The 15,396-nt window shown below is 42.1% G+C and overlaps 1 protein-coding gene across 2 annotated transcripts in view; it reads left to right on the forward strand.

Moving 5' to 3' along the window:
- Positions 1-464: 464 nt before the first annotated feature.
- DUSP13B (dual specificity phosphatase 13B) overlaps positions 465-15,396 on the forward strand; it is a 39,127-nt gene continuing 24,195 nt past the window's right edge. Inside the window, exon 1 of one of the 2 annotated variants that reach the window (XM_058188463.1) lies at positions 465-781. The gene's annotated coding sequence lies outside the window, so the exon portion shown is untranslated. The remainder of the gene's footprint in view (positions 782-15,396) is intronic. The other variant, XM_058188462.1, reaches the window with a different exon arrangement.

A 15,396-nucleotide genomic window follows, 5' to 3' on the forward strand; every position in this document is an offset into this window, starting at 1 on the left:
TTCATTAGACTAGCCATGCCCAGTTCCTGCAACCATTCATCGTATATTTTATCTTCCAGTCCCTTAATCATCTTGGCTGTTCTTCTCTCCACTCTTTCTAGAGTCTCAACCTCTTTTTTATAGTGTGGTGACCGAAACGGGACGCAGCATTCTAGGTGTGGTCTTACTAAGGCTTACTAAGGTTTAACCCGTTTGTAAAACTAGATTGTTATGTGCTATACAGTCTAGAGTCTCATGAGGAGGGGGGGAGATGGGTGGCCACTCAATGTAAATTTGATTAGTAAATATGATCACAGGCTTACGCTGACATGTGGCAGACAAAGGAATCCAAAGTCTTGCAGCGAGACAAAACCGCCTTCTCTTTCAAACACTCTCGCTTTTGTTCAGCAGGGAACGCATGACAGACTCCCTGTTTTAAGAACTCGCCGTTCCTGGAACGGTCCCTTCCACACCCTCACGTGGGAACGTGAGACCCAAAGCTCTCAGGAAGGTCATTCAGAGCTGAGGCTATTTCAGATGATGGGCTCCTTTCCAAGCTGGGCCCAGCTGCCTCTTGCCCTGAAATATTTGGGAGTCTGCTATCAGGGTGGGGTGGGGGACATGAGACACACACAGACCATGGTTTATAATTAACGCCATTAAAAATAGCCATTGACTCAACTACATGCAGCTAACAGGGCAGCGAAGCTGTTGTGTAACCAGCAACCCAGAAGGAAAACGCAGAAGAATGTCATGATCTAAAACCGTCCCAGGCAGCCGGAGAAGCTGGACCCCACAAAAGGCAAGTACTTTCGAGCTTGTTGACAAACTGATATTTGCCTACGGTGGGTGCACGCATGGGGTAGAGCGGTGTCTTTTGGCCCCCAACAGCTGAACGGCAACTGCGATTGCCTGCTGTGTTTTTCTGCTTATTAAGGGCATGCCAAAAGAGCTGGCTCGGTTCCTGCCAGTTCCTGCTCACCAAGCTATCCTTGGTGATAAGGCTGATATAGGTCCCTGAGTAGGGTGGGGAGAGCATCCAGGCAGAAGTGCCACCTAAGTACAGAGGATGATCAAGAGGAGCGTAACGATACGTATTTAAGGAGGGATCTCCTTATGTAGTTTAGCAGGAGCGGAATGATTAATTTTGCATCTCCAAGTCCATCTAGGGAAAAAGTTGAATGCCTTTCCTTCTCTAAGCATGGTCTGATAGCTCTGGCAGTCCAGGCAGAAGCGTTCTCATCATTGATGTTGTAGGATCACAACCTTGACAGGAACAGGGGAGGGAGAGTATCATGTTAGGTCCATCCACAGGAGGTCTTCGCACCTTGCCAGATTCAGTTCCTGACCTCTCTTATGACATTGTCTGTGCTCAACAGCTGGGTAGATTTATTCGGCAGTGATGTATTTGAGCTAGCAGTACATGAGCGTTGTCTCTGAAAACTAGTGGAGCATGTTGACCATTTGTTGGCTACCTGGGGAGAAAGGCTACGTAGGCTGGTCTTTTAAGGAGAAAGGTGGCATGAGGGTTTTTTAAATCTCCCCCCCATTGGAACTGCCTGGATTTTATATACACCCGGACAAATGTGCAGGATATGAAATCAGTCTCCACACGGGAGAGCTGCCTATACAAGCAGTTTAGACTATTTCCCTCCACTTGCAATGGAGTACAGAACGAAGGGACTTTTGTTACTCCGGGATCTCTGGAAGCCCACGATGGGGCAAGGGTTAAATGGGCCCTTTGCTTAAATGAGGTTCTTTTGTTTCTTGTTCCCCCAATAAGATATTGAGACTATAGAAAAAATGCAGAGAAGAGCAACAAAGATGATTAGGGGACTAGAGGCTAAAACATACGAAGAACGGTTGCAGGAAATGGGTATGTCTAGTTTAATGAAAAGAAGGAGTAAGGGACACATGATTAGATAAGATAAGATTAGATTAGATTAGATTTATTGGATTTTTATACCGCCCTTCTCCCAAAGGACTCAGGGCGGTTCACAGCCAAAGTAAAACAACAAAACAATAGTTAAAAAACTTATTAGATATACGGCCAAAATTAAAACCATTTAAAACCATAAAAACCCCATAAAATTTATATCAAATATTAAAAACTATTAAAATTTCTATGCCAGTCCTGCGCGAATAAACAAGTAAGTCTTCAACTCGCGGCGGAAGGTCCGAAGCTCAGGCAGTTGACGAAGTCCTGGGGGAAGTTCATTCCAGAGGGTGGGAGCCCCCACAGAGAAGGCCCTTCCCCTGGGGGCCGCCAGCTGACATTGCTTGGCGGACGGCACCCTGAGGAGTCCCTCTTGTGCGAGCGCACAGGTCGGTGGGAGGCATTCAGTAGCAGTAGGCGGTCCCGTGATAGCAGTGTTCCAATATCTCAGGGGCTGCCACAAAGAAGAGGGAGTTGGGCTGTTCTCCAAAGCACCTGAGGGTAGAACAAGAAGCAATGGGTGGAAACTAATCAGGGAGAGAAGCAACTTAGAACTAAGGAGAAATTTCCTGACAGTGAGAACAATTAATCAGTGGAACAACTTTCCTCCGGAAGTTGTGAATGCTCCAACACTGGAAATTTTTAAGATGTTGGAAAACCATTTGTCTGAAGTGGTGTAAGGTTTCCTGCCTAAGGAGGGGGTTGGACTAGAACAGAGGTCTCCCACCTTGTCAACTTTAAGCCTGGAGGACTCCAACTCCCAGAATTCTGGGAGTTGAAGTCCTCCAGGCTTAAAGTTGACATGGTTGGAGACCCCTGGACTAGAAGACCTCCAAGGTCTCTTCCAACTCTGTTATTCTATTCAATTCAGTTCAAGATGATAAGGCTTGAAGGTGATTGTGAGTAGTCTTCAAGATGCTTTGAAGGACAGGGGAAGTTGTGTTTTTGGGGGAGGTATCCTCCATCTTTGTCTTAAGCAGGCAGATTTCTAAGGCTGGCTTAGTATTGTATATAAGCTAACAAATTAAAAGAACATTTATTCATATTGTGCAATCTCCATATTAAGAACAAAGGTGTCACACCATAAGTTTTGATCATTTTTAAGAATAAAGAACCGAAGGAAGTGGTGGTTCCAGGACTAGGAATGATTGTCTGAACTGCAGCTCTGGCTGCAACTACTTGAATGGCTCTGATCCTAGAAAGAAGGGAGAAAGTTAAAGAAAGGCAGACAAGTAACTGAAGACGGCTGAATGGGCGCAGTTTGAAGGATCTGGGAAGTGGGAAAGTTTCTGGCTATGGTTCCTATCCACATTGCTGGTTCAGATAGCAGAAGGAACAATTATGGCCAAGAGTTGACATATGGCTGCTTGATTCATGGAGGTCACCACTAAGTTACATATAGTCTTTCAAGAAGGCTACAGAATCCACCAATTTGGATTGCAAGACTTCTAATGCACCAGTTGATGTGGACAGTCATCCTCCGGTGCAGGGGTCTCCAACCTTGGCAACTTTAAGCCTGGTGGACTTCAACTCCCAGAATTTCCCAGCCAGCAAAGCTGCTGAGAGTTGAAGTCCACCAGGCTTAAAGTTTCTGAGAGTTGAAGTTCACCAGGCTTAAAGTTGCCAAAGTTGGAGACCCCTGCTCTGGCGGACCTGTTGAGGTCTTCCTGAGTAACCCAGCAGGTTCTCATGGGAGGGAAAAAAGGAGGGGGAAGATAAGATAACAGATTTACAGAGTTGGAAGGGATCACGTCATCTAGTCCAACCCCCCGCTCAAGCAGGAGACCCTACACCCCGCTCAAGCAGGAGACCCTACTCCCTACACAGGAAACTGACAAATGGCAGTCCAACCTTTTCTTGAAAGTCTCAAGTGATGAAGCTTCTGTAACTTCCGAAAGCAACTTTTGTTCCATTGGTTGATTGTTCTCACTGCCAGAAAGTTCCTTTTTATTTCTAGGTTGAATCTCTCCTTGGTCAGTTTCCATCCATTATTCCTTGTCTGGCCTTCAGATGCCTTGGGAAATGACCCCCTTCCTCTCTGTGGCAGCCCCTCAAATATTGAAAGACTGCTATCGTGTCTCCCCTGGTCCTTCTCTTCACTAGACTAGCCAGGCCCAGTTCATGCGCACAACTTGTTTTGATGCTCTGCCTGACTCTTTCCTTTGGGACAGACTGTGCACACACACCCCATCCTCTTGTGTCCTCTTGCGCAAAAAGATAGTCTTCCGCTCCTCCATCTCTGCAATTCCCTTCATGCTTCCTTTGAAGCTGTCCTGTCCTCCTTCTGGAATGACGTCTCCTACTATTTCCAGAGTACCACTATCTTTGGGACACAGGAGCACCGGGGTTGGATCCAAGGGTGGTATTCATTTACCTTCCCTAAAAAAAAAGGTAAAGGTTCCCCTCGCACATATGTGCTAGTCGTTGCCGACTCTAGGGGGCAGTGCTCATCTCCGTTTCAAAGCTGAAGAGCCAGCGCTGTCCGAAGACGTCTCTGTGGTCATGTGGCCGGCATGACTCAACGCCAAAGGCGCACGGAATGCTGTTACCTTCCCACCAAAGGTGGTCCCTATTTTTTCTACTTGCATTTTTACATGCTTTTGAAACTGCTAGGTTGGCAGAAGCTGGGACAAGTAACGGGAGCTCACCCTGTTACACGGCAGCACTAGGGATTCGAACTGCTGAGCTGCTGACCTTTCAATCAACAAGCTCAACGTCCTAGTCCCTGAGCCACCCTTCCCTACCGGTTCACAAATGTGTACGTGCACATGCTCACTCTGCTAATATGCGCCATCTTCCGTGCATGCAAAATCCAAGGTTGACGTCCCAAAACGCTTCTATCCAGAATGCATCTACCTAGAACAGGGGTCTGCAAACCTGGCTCTTTTAAGACTTGTGGACTTCAACTCCCAGAGTTCCTCAGCCTGGGAGTTGAAGTCCACAAGTCTTAAAAGAGCCAAGTTTGCAGACCCCTGACCCAGAATGTTTCTAGAATGCTTCTTTTGGTGGGCAAAAGTAACCTCCCATGCCATGCATTGTGAGCAATGCCAGATAAATCTAAGGAACAAGATGAACTCACTTCTTCTCCAAAGCATCTGAGGACAGGATAAGAAGCCATGGGTGGAAGCTCCTCAGAGGGAGATCCAATCTGGAAATAAAGAGAAGTTTCCTCACAGGTAAGAACGATGAATCAATGAAACAGCTGGCCTCCAGAAGTTGTGGGAGGGCTTCAAGAAAAAACAACAACTGGACAGCGGTTTGTCCAGAGTGATATAAGCCCTCTTGCCTTGGACAGAATGTTCGACTAGAAGACCTCCAAGGTCCCTTCCAGCCCTGTGAATCTATGATTCTGTAGCCCCATTTCCTCCCTCACATCTCAGGTTCATTCAGGACCAGGAGCAGAAGCAGGGTGGGATTCCATCCCTTTCCCGCCATATTTATTTTGCATTGCCAGGGTGAGCCTCAACCCCTATTTGGTGGGATGACCTTTGCACTAATTTGATTTGTTAGCTTTGCTTCATTACCTTACCCTCTACCTCCTTGCCTGCTGCGTGGCTGCACAGTGATGATTTATGGAAGACATCTGGGATCTTTGTAGATTGTGTCACTGCTATTTGAGAAGCGTCCACTCATTCCCTCCTTCATGTAGCAAAGTAGCAGGAGTGTCAAATTCTAATCAGCTTCAGTGCTCAAATCATAATCGGACAGGTGTCCGTAGCAGTTCCTGAACCGAAAGCCTCCCTTCGAGATGATTCCCATTCCCACCTGCCCAAGGGATTTTATAGATTACAGATTAACATAGTTGGAAGGGACCTTGTAGGTCATTTAGTCCAATCCTCCACCTAAGCAGGAGACCCTACTCCATTTCTGACAAATGGCTGTCCAGTCTCTTCTTGAAAGCCTCCAGTGATGAAGCTCCCACAACTTCTAAAGTTAACTTCTGTTCCATTGGTTGATTTTTCTCACTGTCAGAAAATTTCTCCTTATTTCTAGGTTGAATCTCTCCATCAGTTTCCATCCATTATTCCTTGTCTGGCCTTCAGGGGCTTTAGAAAATAGCTTGACCCCCTTCTCTCTGTGGCAGCCCCTCAAGTATTGGAAGACTGCTATCATGTCTCCCCTAGTCCTTCTTTTCATTAAACTAGACATACCGAGTTCCTGCAACCGTTCTTCATATGTTTTAGCCTCCAGTCCCCTAATCATCTTCGTTGCTCTTCTCTGCACTCTTTCTAGAGTCTCAACATCTTTTTTATAGTGTGGTGACCAAAACTGGATGCAGTTTTCTAGGTGTGGTCTTACTAAGGCTTTATAAAGTAGTATTAGTACCTCACTTGATCTTGATTGTATCCCTCTGTTAATGCAATTTAGGATTGCGTTGGCTCTTTTGGCTGCACACTGCTGGCTCATATTTAGCTGGTTGTCCATTGGGATGGAAAGGAACAGAGCAAGAGAACGGAAACTAGTTCTGAAGACAAGCTGCAGAGTATCTCATCGCCCAAAAATATTTCTCCGGGATCCATGTAGCCAACCAGAACGCAAGAGGAGAAAAAAAATATATGACTTAAAAATATGTAGCACTTTTGCTCCTGTTTTTCAGGGGGCAGGGAACCATGCATGGGTTTGTTTGTTTGTTTTTATTCCTTTCAATTACGTTTGATTCTTGGAGATTCTTGGAGCCTGGACAAGCTCCTAAAGTTTTTGGGGCAAAGTTTTTCAGAGGTGGTTTGCCGTTGCCTCCTTCCCAGTGCTGAGAGAAAGTGACTGGCCAGAGGTTACCCAGAATAACAGAGTCGGAAGGGATTTAGGAGGTTTTATAATCCAGCTCCTTGCTCAAGCAGGAGACCCTATTCCATTTCAGACAAACGGGTGTCTAACCTCTTTTGAAAAGCCTCCATTGATGGAGCACCCACAACTTCTGAAGTCATTCAGCTGGCTTATTTTCTCACTGTCCAAAAATTTCTCCTAATTCTTAGTTGGAACTCTCTCTGATAAATTCCATCCATTACATCTTGTCCTGTCTTCAGGTGCTTTGGAAAATAACCTCTCTTTTTGGTGAACACTCCTTAAATATTGGAAGATTGCTATCATGTTACCCCTATGAAACAAATGAAGAACGATTGCAGGAACTAGGCATGGCTAGTCTAGTGAAGAGAAGGACCAGGGGAGATACGATAGCAGTCTTCCAGTATTTGAGGGGCTGTCACAGAGCGGAGCAGGTCAAGCTATTTTCCAAAGCACCGGGAGGCCAGACAAGGAATAAAGGATGGAAACTGAACAAGGAGAGATTTAACCTAGAATTATGGAGGAGTTTTCCGACAGTGAGAGCAATCAACCAGTGGAACAGAAGTTGCCTTCAGACATTGGGGAGCTTCATCACTTGAGACTTTCAAGAAGAGATTGGACTGTCATTTGTCAGAAATGGTGTAGGGTGTCCTGCTTGGGCAGGGGGTTGGACTAGATGACCTACAAGGTCCCTTCCAACTCTGTCAATCTTTCTGTCTGGCTAACCTGTCTGTCATTCCCAGTTCCTGCAACCATTCTTCATATAGGATCAAAACAGTCTTCCAATTTCTAGTCTGCTGCCTTCAACCATTGCACCAAACTGCCTCTCAATTTATAAGCAACACATTAATTAATCATTGGCACAACTCAGTTCAAGAGCCATCCTTAGATATATTCTGGACTAAAGCATTAAACAACTCTATGGATATATGCCAGAAATGAAAGATTGTGGCTATAATAAGAATGGATGGTTTGTACCTTCTTCCCCTCTTTTTAAAAGTCACTTTGGCCATAGTTGCTAATAAGTGGGACATATATCTTTCTTTTTCATGGATAAATAAATGATAGAACATGCTTAATGTATTTTTCAAGGATCAAAAGCTATCCCAGAATCTCAGTCACTTCAGCTACCAGCTCTCTCTTTCAATGTTATATGTAGCCCCCAGCCATCAAAATCTAAGGCTCCCTCATCTATTTTATGATAAGTGAAACTACTTCAGAGGCTTGTACCAAAAATCAATCTGAGTGACCTATTTGACAAACATATTCAACATTTCTACAGGAAACATGATTGTTATCAAACCTCACTGGATATTTGATAGGATGGGTTATGGCAGGACTGGAAAAAAAATTCTCTTTCAGAGATAAAAGATTTTTCCCAAGCTAATAATTCAGTTTATAATTTCTCCAACAGTTGTGTTACAATTGGCCCCAGCGTGTTTCTATAAGCGTTGCATAAAAATGATTAAAAAAGCAGGCTGCCCTTCAAGTCACCCCAACGTTTCTTTCTTCACTAAAAAGAAAGAAAGAAAGAAAAGGAAAGAAAAGAGAAGCCAGGAATATGTTAATGGAGTTGATCAAAGCTAGTTGAAATACCTTTCTAAAACATCTGTTCCAATTTCCCAGGGCTCTCCTTGATGCAGTTTGCAGCCAAGTGCGGCTTCTGTAGAATGTTAAACTGGAATTATTTACTACGTGTTTAGATTATCCATAGCCTATTTCATTTTATATAACTAATGAGTAACAACTGTAGGAAGTTAGCACCCACCCCAGTGGTGGACTTCAAATTTTTTTACTACCAGTTCTGTGGCCGTGGCTTGGTGGGCATGGCAGGGGAAGGATATTGCAAAATCTCCATTCTTACCCCACTCTGGGATAAGAGGTGGTATTTTCTCCAAACTACTCAAAATTTCCGCTACCGGTTCTCCAGAACCTGTCAGAACCTGCTGAATAGCTCCCCTGACTCACCCCTCTCCTAGGAAAATGAGATATTTTAGGAAATATTAAAAGGGCAGAATATTTCCCCTAAAAGAGAGGCAGAAACTCACATCCCCCCACCTTTGTCAATGGGCCATTAAGGCTTGAGCCAGCCTATTCTACATAACAAAGATCTACCTCCTTCAAGTAGAGCCATAATAGGAATTGCCCACAGCCCTTTCATTACATCATTACTCAGCAAGAGCCAACCAAGCAAACACAACCTACACAACCTACAAATTTACTTCTGCATGGCCCCATGGGAGCCTGACAACCAATCAGAATACAAGCTGAAATTCAAAAGCTCAGAGGGGACATAAAACTCAGGCACTCTCAACATCTCTTTCCATTTTTTTCTTCCCCCAAGATCTTCAAGGCGTGTGATCCTGTCCACCATTAAAAACCATCTTTCCAAGCAGCCACCATGTTTCCAGTGTCTTTCTCCCCACTTGGAACTGCACCCAGAAGGACATTTCTTCCAACACAACAATTATAATCTGATCAGAAGGAAAGCTGGCCCATTCTTAATTTAACACTTTTATTGAGCCATAAGATAAAACAAGATACAAAATACAAAAGTAAATAGGAAAACGGTGGGGAGGAAGAGGATAAGAGAAAAAGAAGCATTGACTTCCGACTCTCTCTATTGCAGTAAAATAAGGCATCTAATCACAAATTTTTGTTTTTTCACAATAATATAAACAAGCTATATCTTCAAAGATATATCAATCTAATCCAGTGGTTCTCAACCTTTATAGTACTGCGACCCCTTTAATACAATTCCCCATGATGTGGCGATCCCAACCGTAAATTTATTTTCATTTTGAATTTATCGCGCCTGAAGCCATATTGGCTAGCAATCTGAACTGCTTGCGATTGCCTTGAGGACGGAGGCATTAAAGCGGAGACTCCTCCCCTATTAAGTTTATCGCGCCTGAAGCCAGATTAGGCTAGCGATTGGGAGTGATTGCAGCTGGCTTGAGAGGGAGACATCAGAGCAAAGATTTCTCTCTTTTTTAATTCATCACGCCTGAAGCCGAATTCGGCTAGCGATTTGAAGAGCCTGCAGCTGGCTTGTGGAGTTAACCATTGGAGTGTGATTCTTCGACTCGCAAGTATACTTCCCATATTTCCGATGGTCTTAGGCGACCCCTGGCAAATTGTCATTCGACCCCCAATGGGGTCGCGACCCACAGGTTGAGAACCGCTGATCTAATCGGTAAAACCCAAAATCAAAATTTCACTCTTTTCCACCTCAAGCATGAAGTTCAGAAGCCATCTCCATGTGGAAACAAAAGTACTTATATTCTTTTCTTATCAAAATCGTCCATTTTGCCATTTCAGCCAACTCCATCCACTTCTCCAACCATTCGTCCATGGAAGGAATCAAAAGTGTTCTTCCATTTTTGTGCATATAATAGATGATAGTTCATCTATTATATCATCCCCAAAAAAGGCTTTAGAGAATTTCCAAGGAGTGATCAGAGTTAAGAATTTTGAGAGTTTTTAACTGAAATTTAGTTTCACAGCAGGTGAATCAAACAGCAAAGAGAAACAGTCCATAAAAAAGGTGTAATTTATTATTATTATTTTTAATGTTGGTTTAACATAGTGTATCACAAAACATTGAAAATATGACAGTAAATACACAGGGAGTAGCAGGGGTGGGATTGAACATTTTTAGCAACCGGTTCTCTGCCCGGTTGCTGGATGGGCGTGGTCATGGGGGCATGGCCTAATCAGATTCCTGCACCATGGCAGCGGTGGGGGGGCGTTTTTGCCCTCCCCAGGCTCCAGAGGCTTTTCTCGAGGTTCTGGAAGGGCGAAAACAGCCTCCCCCGGGCTCCAGAGGCTTTCCGGATGCCGGAAACAGGCCCATTTCTGGACTTCCAGTACTTCTGATAGGCCTGTTTTTCGCCCTCCCAGAATCTCTGCACGGGCCCTGCACTTATCTAGTATCCAAAATGCACCACATGGAGACTCCTGGGAGGGATGGGGTGGACGGGGTCAGCCAGTCCTTGCAACTACCAGTTCGGCAAACCAGATTAAAATTAATATCCAGTTCATGTGAACCGGTTCAAGTCAGCTAAATCTCACCCCTGGGGAGCAGGCATTAAAAATGTACAGTTTGGAAATATATTTAATTTCATCCATTTCAAAGAATTACTCAAGATGATTTGTTAATTAATTAGTTAATTAACCTAAAGAAATATATTTCCAGCATTTTGCTATAGTAACTCTAACACTAACGAAGTAAAAAAGTGGAATTAATTTTTAATGCTGCATCATTTTTATCAATTGCCCAGAGATAATTATGCAATTTTTCTAATTTCCTGAAGAAATTTCAACTGAGGTTTGTAACATGTACTAATTTAATTACATCTCTTCAACACATTATAGAAAAGCTTTGATTAATATAATGGTCCTTTAAAGTGTCATACTACCATTTAGTATGAAGAAGGTCAGAAAAGTAAGTTTTATTACAGTGGCTGATTTTCCTCCAAAGAAAGTTTATGTAAATTTAAAACTTTTTTATTTGCAATTAAGCAGGAAAAGGGTGATTAGAATGTAGATTTTGGAAAGTTTTAAATGGTCTGAGAAGCCAGATTGACTGGAAACAAAAATTTGGCAAGTTATAAGAATATTCCCTGTGGTTTGTTTAAAATCTTATTGAAATCTATAAAGACTTGAGTTTAAATGTAAAAAAAAACCAATATCTTCTTCAGAAAGTGTTCTGGGTGACAGAAAAACATGATAAGGGGAAACCTTGAAGGCTGGTTACTAGAGGCAGCCAGATAGAATTAAAGATTATAATTAGACTACCTGATAAATAAGGGCTTAAAAGAAGCGATAGAAAAGAATAAAGCTGAAAATCATTTATTTTAGATATGGATTTAATTTTAGATATGGATTTAATATTGACAGGATACAAGAATCATATTGACAAAGATGTTATGTAGGACCTAGAAATGAAACAGATTGAGGTTTTAATAACTGAAAGCAACACACAACTAATAAATCGGGGGTGGGTGCGGGCGGTGACTTGGATATGTGGACAATTTCCTTATTTTTGGATTGACAAAACAGATGACAAAAGAGAGACAAAAAAAAATCAGCTTTTGGGACGTTATATAAAAGGAATAATCAAGACCTTTAAAATTAAATTTTATGAAGTTGGCATATTTGATCAAAGTTAAACTCTTTCCCCCCATCTTTTTCCAACAGCTTTTAAACGGTGTCTCTTGGCTAAGATGAAATGATGAGATTTTATTATTGCATGTATTATGTATCTGTATTACGCAAATGTAAAGTATAATATTATAACATAAACAATTATTTGAATGCCGCCTACTGAAGCAACTGTAGAGAGTATTAGTCAAATAGCATTGCAATATAATGCAATTTATAATTATTTTTATGCCACCTAGTCAAGAGGTATTATGCTGATATAAATTTGGGGTTTAATCAGTCAACCGGTCACAGAAAACTCTGCTAAGAACCCATGACAGCACTCTCAATCTCTTTCCAGTGAACACAATCACTTTTGCAACTAAGGCAGTTGCAGTTCCCCCAGTTGTAAACATTTCTAGGACTAAATAGGTCTTCGGAACATAGAATTGGAAGGGACTCTTCAGGTCTATGGAGTCTCACCTCCTGTAGGAATTTATTTAAAGGATGATAGCTTCCTCCTGAATCCATGACTTCTCCTGTCTCTTTGCATTGCTGATTCCACACTGAAACTTGTCTTCCTGTAATGAAGTTTTGTCTAACATTCAGTCAAAATCTACCTTCCTGTTACTTAAAACCATTATTTCCTCTCCTATCTTCTGGAAGGAGAGAAGACAGGATTGAAGTCTCTTTTGCAAGAATTTCTTCTAGCACTTTGGAGAGCATTATCACAATCCTCCTCTGTCTTCTCAAGGCTGAATGCCCCCAGCTCCTTTAAGATTTCTCCACAGAAATCAGTATCTAGTCCCTAATGGGTACCATCTCCTGAAGCTTTTCCAGCTTTTATGAAAAACTTTTTGGGAAAAAGGCTTTTTTCCCACAGTTTGAGGGTGAGACAAAGAGTAACAGATGGAAGATTAGAACTAAGGAGAAATTTCCTGATGTTATAAATTCTGTTTTATATAAAGCACCACAAAGCAAACTAAGAGCACAGTCACCATGTGCTTTACTGCTCAACTATATAACTGTAACAGGAAACTCTACCTAGAACAAAAGAGCATAGAGTATATACCACAGACCCAAATTTGTAAACATTGCCATCTGCTGGCTAATTTTTTTTGTATTTTTGCATAAAAATACATTCCAGCATGACACCTGACAGTGAGAACAATTAATCAGTGTAAGGGAGAAGTTGTGGGTGCTCCATCACTGCTGGTTTTCAAGTGGAAATTGTAAAAGCATTTGTCTTGAATGCTATAGGAATGGTATATGCTTGATTGGGGGTTGGACAAGAACCCTGTTATTTTATGTTCTATATTTTGAATTCTTAGAAAGGATGACCCAGAACAAAACTTAAACAAAATGTAGTGTATTTTTTAGGTATGTCCAGATTCCACAACAGTGAGAAAGACTACAAAGAAACAAAGCTCTTGTCTTTATTTATTTTTTAAAATTTTGTTGATTTTTCATTTTTCATAGCCTGTCCAACACAAGATGCTCTTGGTGGGTTACAAGAAGCTAATATAAATGCAGCAATAGTAAACATCCAAATAATAAAACTACGAATAATAAATCAGCAATCATAAACTCCCCAAGTTGGAGTCCAATGAAACAGAACATAGAGGGCCAGTTTGGTTTAATGGTGAAGGCATCAGACTACAAACAAGACCATGAGTTCTAGTTCCACCTTAGGTATGAAAACCTAAGCTGTTTGACGTTGGACCAATCACTAGAAGACAGTGAGTTCTAGTCCTGCCTTAGGCATGAAAAGCAGCTGGGTGACTTTGGGCCAATCACCAGGAGACTGGGAGTTCTAGTCCTGCCTTAGGCATGAAAAGCAGCTGGGTGACTTTGGGCCAATCACCAGGAGACAGGGAGTTCTAGTCCCACCTTAGGCATGAAAACTGGCTTGATGACTTTAGACAAGTTGCTCTGTCTTAGCCCAACTGACCTCACAGGGTTGTTGCTATGGAGAGAATAGGAGGAGAAAGGAGTGCTACCACTCTGAGTTATTTAATAATAATAATAATAAAGGTGAGCTAGAAATAAATAACAATAGTAAAAGCTATGATGGAAAGTCTGGTGAAATAAAAAGTTAAAAACCTCCTAAAAACAATGAGAGAAGGAGCTTCACTGACCTTTGGGGTTAAGGAGCAGGACAATGGGGGCCCCACTCTTATTTTAAATATAAACTTTTTTTAAAAAATTACTCAACACTAAATAGCAATAAGCAGTGTAAGCAAATTGCATACTTCTAAGTAGGGCATCAGTGTGTATAGTCAAGGCTATGGTTTTCCCAGTTATTTATTTATTTATTTATTTATTTATTTATTTATTTTGTCATAACAATATATATAAGTGTCATACAAAAAGATTATATAGTATATAAACATATATATGAGTAAATATTAGGAGGAATAAGCATATATATATAGAAGAAGAAGAAAAAGAAAAACAATAGGACAGGAACGGTAGACACGTTTGTGCTCTTATGCACGCCCCTTATGGTCCTCTTAGGAATGGGGTGAGGTCAATAGTAGAAAGTTTTTGGTTAAAGCTTTTGGGATTATGGGAAGAGACCACAGAGTCAGGTAAAGTATTCCAAGCACTGATGATTCTGTTACAGAAGTCATATTTTCTGCAATCTAGATTAAAGCGGTTAACATTAAGTTTAAATCTATTGGTTGCTCTTGTGTTATTGCAATTAAAGCTGAAGTAGTCTTTAACAGGAAGGACATTACAATAGATGATTCTATGAGTTAAACTTAGGTCTTGTCGAAGGCGACGGAGTTCCAAGTTTTCTAAGCCTAGGATTTCAAGTCTGGTGGGATAAGGTATTTTGTTGTTTTCAGAGGAATGAAGAACTCTTCTTGTAAAATATTTCTGGACATGCTCAATTGTATTGATGTCAGAAATGTGGTGAGGGTTCCAGACAGGCGAGCTGCATTCTAGAATTGGTCTAGCAAATGTTTTATATGCTTTGGTTAGTAGTGTAGTGTTTTTGGAAAAGAAGCTACGTAAGATTAGGTTTACAACTCTTAGAGCCTTTTTTGCTATGTAGTTGCAGTGGGCTTTGGCACTTAGATCATTTGATATGAAAACTCCAAGGTCTTTAACAGGGTGGGGGTCATCTGTAAGGTTGCAATGTATGGCTGTGAAAGTTGGACCTTAAGGAAGGCTGAGCACCAAAGAATTGAGGCCTTTGAACTCTGGTGCTGGAGAAGACTCCTGCGAGTCCCTTGGACTGCAAGGTGATCAAACCAGTCAGCCCTACAGGAGATCAATCCTGACTGCTCTTTAGAAGGCCAAATCCTGAAGAGGAAACTCAAATACTTTGGCCACCTAATGAGAAGGAAGGACTCCCTGGAGAAGAGTCGAATGCTGGGAACCGTTGAGGGCAAAAGAAGAAGGGGACGGCAGAGAACGAGGTGGCTGGATGGAGTCACCAAAGCAGTAGGTGTGAGCTTAAATGGATTCCAGAGGATGATAGAAGACAGGAAGGCCTGGAGGAATGTTGTCCATGGGGTCATGATGGGTTGGACACAACTTCGCAA

This window comes from Ahaetulla prasina, chromosome 6, assembly GCF_028640845.1.
Source record: "Ahaetulla prasina isolate Xishuangbanna chromosome 6, ASM2864084v1, whole genome shotgun sequence".
In the NCBI taxonomy this organism is placed as follows: domain Eukaryota; kingdom Metazoa; phylum Chordata; class Lepidosauria; order Squamata; family Colubridae; genus Ahaetulla; species Ahaetulla prasina.